At 41.8% G+C, this 9478-nt stretch overlaps 1 non-coding gene across 1 annotated transcript; it reads right to left on the bottom strand.

Moving 5' to 3' along the window:
* TRNAQ-CUG lies at window positions 5712-5783 on the bottom strand. Its single transcript has one exon. It is a non-coding gene; the product is annotated as a tRNA-Gln (tRNA).

Here is a 9478-nt window from a genome sequence, read left to right on the forward strand (position 1 = left end):
AAACTTCGCTTAACAATAACCCTTATAGCTCCTTGTATTACGTATGCTACAGGTTTTGGTTTGTAACATCATACAGAAAATTTTGGTATATGAGATTCAGTTTTGAAGTCCATTGTTTGATCAACAACATACCCAGTTAATGCCAAATGAGCCCTGTTCTATCCAGTGATTCTTCACGGAGCCTTTTACAATGTTCTGTCTGATAAGATGCCACCTTTTCCTGTGACCTGGTGTAGAAACAAGACTGATTAACTGAAATATTTTCAGTACACTGTGAATAGGTACAGATAGTGTATAGAATATTCATTCTTCCAGCAGAGGGCTGTCTCACCATTATAAGTGTAGCTGGGAAAAATTATTTAAAATTATCCACTCCACTGTACATTCACGTACCCATCCACCAAAATATCATTGAGTGCCTACTAACTGCCAACTTCTGTTACTTTCCAGGAATACAGTAGGAAGGCCTTGGTCTCAGGGAAATTAGAATCTGATTTCTAAATTTTAGCTACCTCTAATAAAAGTAATCATTGTTTCTTAAGTAAAAGCTGTTATTACTAGGACATTCATTTGGGGATGGGGTGATTCTGGTTGCTGAGAAAGTACTTTGAAAAGATTTGGAGTATACGTTAAACTTGATTTTGTTCTCCTCTGTGCTCTGAGAGATATACTTCCTGTGGCAACTAGAAAGAGAAACTGCCTCTGTTCCTTTGATATACTCTTCTGAGATCCAGTCAACGTTCGATTCTGAGAGAAAATGACTGAGCTAAAGGTAGAAGCTTCCTATGCCAACAATTTCAAATTGCTTGTTTTTGAATCAATTATTCTAAGAGCTGGTGGTTTCCCTGGTGGTTCAGTGGTAAAGAATCTGCCTCCACAGCAAGGGACACAGGTTCAATCCCTGGGTGGGGAGGATACCCCAGGGAAGGAAATGGCAACCCACTTCAGTATTCTTGCCTGGAAAGTTCCATGGACAGAGGAGCCTGGTGGGTTACAGTCCATAGGGTTTCAAGAGTCGGACATGGCTTAGCAACTAAACCACCAATCACCACCATTCTAACAGCAATGAGAGAATGAGAAACAATATTCAAGATGCAGAGACAATAAACATTCTCTAGTACAATGCTTGTCAAGCAGTTTTATATATTGACTAGTCAAGAAAACTCAAGATTTTTCAGGTTACATTTCTGTCTTCCTTCCCAATGAAAATGGCATCATTGCTTCTTACGGGAGAAAACCGTTCCTACAACTTGGATTTTCCACTTTAATGAGTTTTTTAAATGCAAATGAGAAGATTGGTACTGTTTCAACAACCAGTAAAACATTAACATGAGAACATATTTGAGAGGTAAAACATTTTGGCAGCTTCTAATCTTCCTTCTTAACATTTCAGGCTGGATGCAGCTTCAGGGCCACAGAATGTACCTTGATCCCATATGCAACCATCTCATCTTGCAGATTAAGGTCTAGAGCCCAGTGACAACTCAGGATTTGTCCACATTGCATAGTGAGTACACAGGACATCATTTTTTTTTTTTTTCAGAATTAGTTCTTAAAGATTGTGAAACCAGAGATTCTGGGAGTTAAAAAAGCATCTTAGGAAGTCAACCAATTCAACCAGCCCAAAGTGAAAGCCAGTTCAGTAACCCCTCTGAAAAGACATCACTTAAGGAATGACAGATTGCTAACTGCCTTTACCCCTTCACAGGAGCCCACTCCACCCTGAGAATTCTCATCTTATAAAATCACACTTTGGGCCCAAAGACAACTTCTCATTGTTTCTAGTTTTGTTCTCTGCATCTGTATAAAGGGTTTCACTATAATTATTTAAGAACAACCATCATAACTTCAGTTCTCTTTTCCAAGTTCAGTTCAGTTCAGTTCAGTCGCTCAGTAGTGTCCGACTCTTTGCAGCCCCATGAATCGCAGCACACCAGACCTCCCTGTCCATCACCAACTCCCAGAGTTCACTCAGACTCATGTCCATCGAGTCAGTGATGCCATCCAGCCCTCTCATCCTGTCATCCCCTTCTCCTCCTGCCCCCAATCCCTCCCAGCATCCAAGTTAAACATCCTCAATTTTTTCAGGCATTTTGCATTTCCAAAGTTTCTCCCTAAATCCCACCCAGATCCTAACATGTGATGTCTAATGTGAAGTTATTTCAGAAGAATGTGACAAGCAGTGAGTACAAAGCAGTGAGTGGGATAATCAGAGAAACAAAATATTTCCATTTCCCAGAAAATGTTTTATCTACAGATGAGAGAAAAAAGAATAATCACTCTGAACAACTGAAGGAAAAACTTTTTGCCTTTCATGCCATTTCAATCAATAGAAGGGCTTTTTCAGTTTAGCCAGTTCTTCCACCTAAAGAATGAGTTTATTTGGGGGGGGAGGAGCAGGGGGGAAACAAGACATTTCATCCATATGATAGCAATTTACAAATCAACCCAGAAATTCCAGACACCTCTCCTTCCACCCAAAAATCCCAGAGGGGTCCAAAGGGATCAATGTGTACCTGGAGGTTCAGTGCTCTTCTGGGGGTATTACATTGTCCTGAAACACATAATCTCCATTGTCTGGGATATAAGAGGTCTTTGGATTTAAATAATAAGCATACCAGAAAAACCACCAAGGTGTCATCTTCTATTGGTAAGTAATTCTAGATGTGCTTATGCAAATCAATGAGTAAAAGATACTCTTTGCAACAATTTCCAAATACAGTTCCTAAAACTAGTTTTAGCTGATTAAATATGGGAAAAATGAATCCATTGTCCTCGGTCGGGCTCTTCATCATTGAGCGAATCAGTTGTCACTCAGAATAGTCCAGCTTAAGGGACTTAATAGTCCAGCAAATCTGTACTGACAGGTGTTCAAATTTCAAACTAGCCCCTAACAACTTACATGATTTGCCCTTTGAATATTTTTAATTAGAAACCAGCCATGTGTTCATCTTGTTACCTGTGTGTCAAGGCAGAGTTTCTTTTCAGAGACTTACAGTGATCATATTCACTGTACTGAATTGGAAGTCAGAAAACTGCATTCTAATTCTACCCTCCCCAACTACTCCTGTGGGTAAGTAACTCCTTGGAATCTGTTGCCTAACAGAAAGCCCTCACGTAAAAATAACTGAACTAGTTCAGTTCAGTTCAGTTCATTTGCTCAGTCGTGTCCGACTTTTTGCGACCCCATGAACTGCAGCACGCCAGGCCTCCCTGTCCATCACCAACTCCCAGAGCCCACCCAAACTCATGTCCATTGAGTCGGTGATGCCATCAAACCTTCTCATCCTCTGTCCCCTTCTCCTCCTGCCTTCAATCTTTCCCAGCATCCAGGTCTTTTCCAATGAGTCAGCTCTTCACATCAGGTGGCCAAAATATTAGAGTTTCAGCTTCAACGTCAGTCCTTTCAATGAACACCCAGGATTCAGTTCCTTTAGGATGGACTGGTTGGGTCTCCTTGCAGGCCAAGGGACTCTCAAGAGTCTTCTCTAACACCACAGTTCAAAAGCATCAATTCTTTGGCACTCAGCTTTCCTTATAGTCCAACTCTCACATCCGTACATGACTACTGGAAGAACCATAGCCTTGACTAGACAGACCTTTGTTGACAGACTAATATTTCTGCTTTAGAATATGCTATCTAGGTTGGTCATAACTTTCCTTCCAAAGAGAAAGCATCTTTTAATTTCATGGCTGCAATCACCATCTGCAGTGATTTTGGAGCCCCCCAAAATAAAGTCAGCCACTGTTTCCACTGTTTCCCTGTCTATTTCCCATGAAGTGATGCGATCAGATGCCATGATCTTCGCTTTCTGAATGTTGAGTTTTAAGCCAACTTTTTCACTCTCCTCTTTCACACTTTCATCAAGAGGCTCTTTAGTTCTTCACTTTCTGCCATAAGGGTGGTGTCATCTGCATATCTGAGGTTATTGACAATTCTCCTGGTAATTTTGATTCCAGCTGTGCTTCCTCCAACCCAGCGTTTCTCATGATGTACTCTGCATAGAAGTTAAATAAGCAAGGTGACAATATACAGCCTGATGTATTCCTTTCCTAATTTGGAACCAGTCTGTTGTTCCATGTCCAGTTCTAACTGTTGCTTCCTTACCTGCATACAGGTTTCTCAAGAGGCAGGTCAAGTGGTCTGCTATTCCCATCTCTTGAAGAATTTTCCACATTTTGTTGTGATCCACACAGTCAAAGGCTTTGGCATAGTCAATAAAGCAGAAATCAAATTCCTAGAGTTGTTATAAATATGCAGTAAGAATAATATATGTGAAAAATATTTCTCAAAATCCTACATGAAACATTGTTATTATTATGCTTTGTATTTACTTGATTTTCTCCTTTATTTATAAGATATAACTACCTGGAATATTTTCACATTTCCATCTTTAGCAATGGCACCCCACTCCAGTACTCTTGCCTGGAAAATCCCATGGATGGAGGAGCCGGGAAGGCTACAGTCCATGGGGTCACGGAGAGTCGGACACGACTGAGCGACTTCACTTTCACTTTTCACTTTCATGCATTGGAGAAGGAAATGGCAACCCACTCCAGTGTTCTTGCCTGGAGAATCCTAGGGACAGGGAAACCTGGTGGGTTGCTGTCTATGGGGTCGCACAGAGTCGGACACGACTGAAGCGACTTAGCAGCAGCAGCAGCATAACCAATGTGGAATATTTTCACATTTCCATCTTTATTATAGCTAAACAATAATAAAACATCAACACAGTGAAGTACTTTTCAAATGTTAATTTTCATAGTTTGCCAAAGTTACATAACAATGCTCTACCTTTAATGTTCCTACCATTTCATTTTACTTTTTTTAACAAGTACAGAGAATGATGCATTTAACTAAGAATGATTTCAGATTAACTTCTCTAACATAAAGCCCTCAACTTTTATAATATATGTAGAGCAAGTATAATAAGCACAGAAAAATGTAACTGCTTTTATGGAAATATTTGTTTCCAATTTAGGCTTCAGAGTAATGTGGAAGACTAAATTATATCATTTTTAATGGCTATCAGGTAAAACTCTCAGGATCAGTAGTAGATTAAGAAATAGAAGGGCAATTATAGAAAAAAGAAAAATAAACTTTAAAAGCACTGGACCTTAGACTCTACCCATTATTCCATAAACCACAAGAAGACCACACCATTATTGCTGAAGTAATATTATCAGTCATGCTTTATAATATTCCTGTATACAGCTAGTTGTACCCTGTTATAACATTTGTAAGTGTAGATTTTAATCCCATGTTTTCATTTTTATAATCAACAAATAAATCCATATATGTTCATCTTGATGATAATTTATAATTTCTTTCATCCTGTATTTTATCTTCATTTTTTTAAAGTCATATTTAGCAAATGTTGTTCAATGTACACCTGTAGGGTCTTTCTGGCACCCAGGTTTGGGTGTCCCATTCCCATTTTCTCTGACTGAACTAAATTCTCAGAATTTCCTTACTCAGTGCATGTTAGTCGCTCAGTCATGTCCATCTCTTTACAACCTCATGGGCTGTAGCCCACCAGGCTCCTCCATCTATGGAGTTCTCCAGGCAAGAATACTGGAGTGGGTTGCTATTTCCTTCTCCAGGGTATCTTCCCATCCCAGATTGAACCCAGGTCTCCCACACTGCAGGCAGATTCTTTACCATCTGAGCCACCAGGGAAGCCCCAAATAATTAGAAAGTAAAAGCGACTAGGTTCCACCAAGACTTGAACTCAGATCGCTGGATTCAGAGTCCAGAGTGCTAACCATTACACCATGGAACCCCTCAGCTACTCAACGTCTGCTGTGATTTGTAGCATGCCCCTCCAGCCACTTCCTATCCTATTCCAGCTACATCCAGCTGTTTGGTGTGTGCATCTAGTTATCTGCAAGCCAGCTGCTCCCTTCATGGATCCAATGAAAGACCAGGTAGACAGGATGTCTTCATCCTCAAAAGAAAAATCTGAAAATACCCTTAGCATGCTCCTTGTCCAAAAGTAGAGACACCAGTTCAGTTCGGTTCAGTCGCTCAGTCGTGTTCGACTCTGCAACCCCATGAGTTGCAGCACGTCAGGCCTCCCATCACCAACTCCTGGAGTTCACTCAGACTCATGTCCATCGAGTCAGTGATGTCATCCAGCCATCTCATCCTCTGTCGTCCCCTTCTCCTCTTGCCCCCAATCCCTCCCAGCATCAGAGTCTTTTCCAATGAGTCAACTCTTCGCATGAGATGGCCAAAGTTCTGGAGTTTCAGCTTTAGCATCATTCCTTCCAAAGAAATCCCAGGGCAGGGGGTCCTTAATTGTTTGTGCATGAGTTCATTCATTTAGAGATGTTGTAACAAAGTATCAGAGCACCACCTCTAGAACAGCTTCCATTCCTAACTCTGCTACTTATTAGCTATGATCTTGGGTGACTTACTTAAACTCTCTGTGCCTTAATTTCCTCAACAAAATGTGGGAAATCATTGGACTTACTCATAGAGTTCTTGCAAGAAGTAATTGAGTTAATATGTGTGAAATACTTAGTTCTTGATACTTAACATGTGTCCTGTTTGGTCCTACTGGTCCCTACTAGTGCTATTACTTGAGGCATTATCATACAACCCTGAGCAAAGGAAACAAACAACCCTTGTGGAACCTAGACAAATGCAACTCAAATAATTTCACAAATATACAATAACAAACATGATATAAATACATAAGGGAAGACTGCCCCCCCCCCCCCGAGAATCATGAGTCTTATTTACCAGCTTTCTTTCTTCTTTTTTAAGTTTATTTGGCTGCATCGGGTTTAAGTTATGGTCCGTGGGACCTTCTTTGCATCATGTGGGATCTTTCGTTGCAGTATGAGGGCTCAGTAGTTGTGTCTCACAGGCTTAGTTGTCCTGCAGCACAAGGGGTCTTAGTTCCTTGACTAGGGATTGAACTCACATCCCCTGAATTGCAAGTAGATTTTTAACCACAGGACCACCAGGGAGGTCCCTACTGAATTTCTTAATACCTGTAGTTGTTCCATTTTTTCCCAGGTGACAGGAAGAAGCCTGTTCAGTTACAGACTAGTGAACTAGTAATGACTTATCCTTTGTGCTCTAGTTCCAAGAAAAGGCCTAGTTCCCATTCCTCTCCATCTTGTTTTAAAATATATCTATTTGATAGTACAACCCATATGTCATGATTCCTGCAACAGAGAACTGCCCTTTTGAAGCTCAGCCCAGGCCCTGATTCTATTTAAACCAGCAGCCCTCCTGGGCTCTGCCACTCAGATAGCAGTGGACTCTCATTGTTTGGAATGTTGCCCATCTTCCCACAGCCTTCTACTGCACACACTTTAGGATACCTGTATCTGGCTTCAAGGGCTTCCCAGGTGTGCTAGTGGTATAGAACCTGCCTGCCAATGCAAGAGACGTAAGAGATACAGGTTTGATCCCTGGGTCAGAAAGATCCTCTGGAGGATGGCATAGCAACCTACTCCAGCATTCTTGCCTGGAGAATCCCATGGCCAGAGGAGCCTGGCGGGCTACAGTCCACGGCGTCACACAGAGTCAGACGCGACTGAAGGGACCTACCACACAGGCACGCATCTGGGCTATGGTGACCATCTCTTACATGACCTACCTACTGCCCCCATTAAGCAACTGTTTTTTGAATAATCAGTTGTTGGTTATTATTTCCAACAATCAATTCTTCACATACCAAAGTGAGAGAGCATGAACACAAATCCTATCATGTTACTCCCTACTTAAGACTTCTGGGGCTTCCTGCTGCACTTAAAACATAATCCAAGCTCCTGACCCTGGACATGAGCCTATACCACTTGGCCCCTTAGCTCCCCTCTCCCGCCTTGCCTTCCACTCCTACTCCTCCTCTCCTCCTTTAACACTGAGCTCCCACCACACTGTCTTCAAACACACCACAGTGGCTTCCACCCAAAGAGCTGCATGCATCTTACTTTCTCTGCCTCACGTCGTGAACCTGGTCTTGGCAAGACTGGTTGTCTCTTCTTCCTTCCAGTCATACTGAAACACTTCTGTCTCAGAGAAGCTTTCTCTTGCTTCTCATTTAGAAAAACAAGTCCCTCAAACTTCGCCAGTCATTCTCAGCAAAGTCCAACAGGACTTCCTGTGATGGGAATGTTGGAAATGTTCTATAATCAGTGCTAATCAATACAGGAGCCAAGACTCACATGTGGCTATAGAGCACTTGAAATATGGCTCCTGCAGCTAAGGAGCTAAGTTTTTTATTTTATTTCATTTTAATTTATATTAATATGAACAGTCCCATGTACACTATAGCGCCACTATATTTTCTTTTTCTCAGTGCATCAGTAACTTCTTAAAGTTATGTTCATTTCTTTCATACTGTTGCAGGAAGAAGAGGGGCATGGGAGGAGAGTCATATCCCAGGACTTGAGTGAGTCCCTGGGACTGGCCGCCAAGTGTGGGTCCTTGGTTTCATGCCGGAAAGAATTCAACAGTGAGCCATAGTAAAGTGACAGCATGTTTATTTAGAAAGCTACATATTCCAAAAGCAGAACACAGTTTATCTCAGAAAGTGAGAGGACCCTTGGGAGAAACACACTCTACAGAGTGTGGACCATCTGAGAAGGCAAGAGGCCCCAGGGTATCTGGTTGTCAGTTTTTATGTGCTCAGATGCTTAATCGTGTCCGACTCTTGCACACCGTGGACTGTAACCCACCATGCTCTTCTGTCCATGAGATTCTCCCAGCAAGAATACTGCAGTGGGGTGCCATTTCCTTCTCCAGGGGATCTTACTGACCCAGAGATCAACCCCACATCTCCTACGTTGGCAGGCGAATTCTTTACCACTAGCACCACCTGGGAAGCCCATAGTTTTTATAGGGGTAGGTAATTTCATAGGCTGTATGGAGGGATTATTCAAACTATTTTGGGAAAAGAGCAGGGATTTCCATGAATTAGGCCATCACCCACTTTTTGGCCTTTCATGGTAGGCCTTGGAATAGTCATGGTGCCTATAGATATGTCATTTAGCCTGCTGATGTGTTACACTGAGCATATTCTGAGGTTTAAGTTCTAGTGGAAATTGACTCATCCACCATCATGGACTTAGTTGGTTCTAACTGGTTTATGTTGTGTCCTCAAAGACTGTCATTCTTTTAAACATTGTGCCTCACCTCCTTCCTGTCTCAATAAGTTCCATAAGGGCAGGGATCTAGTCTACCTAGAAAAAGTGCTGGACACACTTTCTTTTACAGTATCAGTTGTCTATTTCTGCATAACAAATAACCACAAACTCAGTAGCTTAAAATAGCACTTATTTATATCACAGTTTCTGTGACTCAGGAATTCTGACATGACTTAACCAGGATGCTCTGCTCCAGTGTCTCTCACAGGTCTGCAATCAAAGTGTTGGCCAGGGCTGGGGTCTCACCTGAAAGCTTGACTGGGGAAGGATCTGCTTCTAAGCTCATATGGTTATCAGCTGAGTTCAATTCTTT

This window comes from Capra hircus, chromosome 4 (assembly GCF_001704415.2).
Source record: "Capra hircus breed San Clemente chromosome 4, ASM170441v1, whole genome shotgun sequence".
In the NCBI taxonomy this organism is placed as follows: Eukaryota; Metazoa; Chordata; class Mammalia; order Artiodactyla; family Bovidae; genus Capra; species Capra hircus.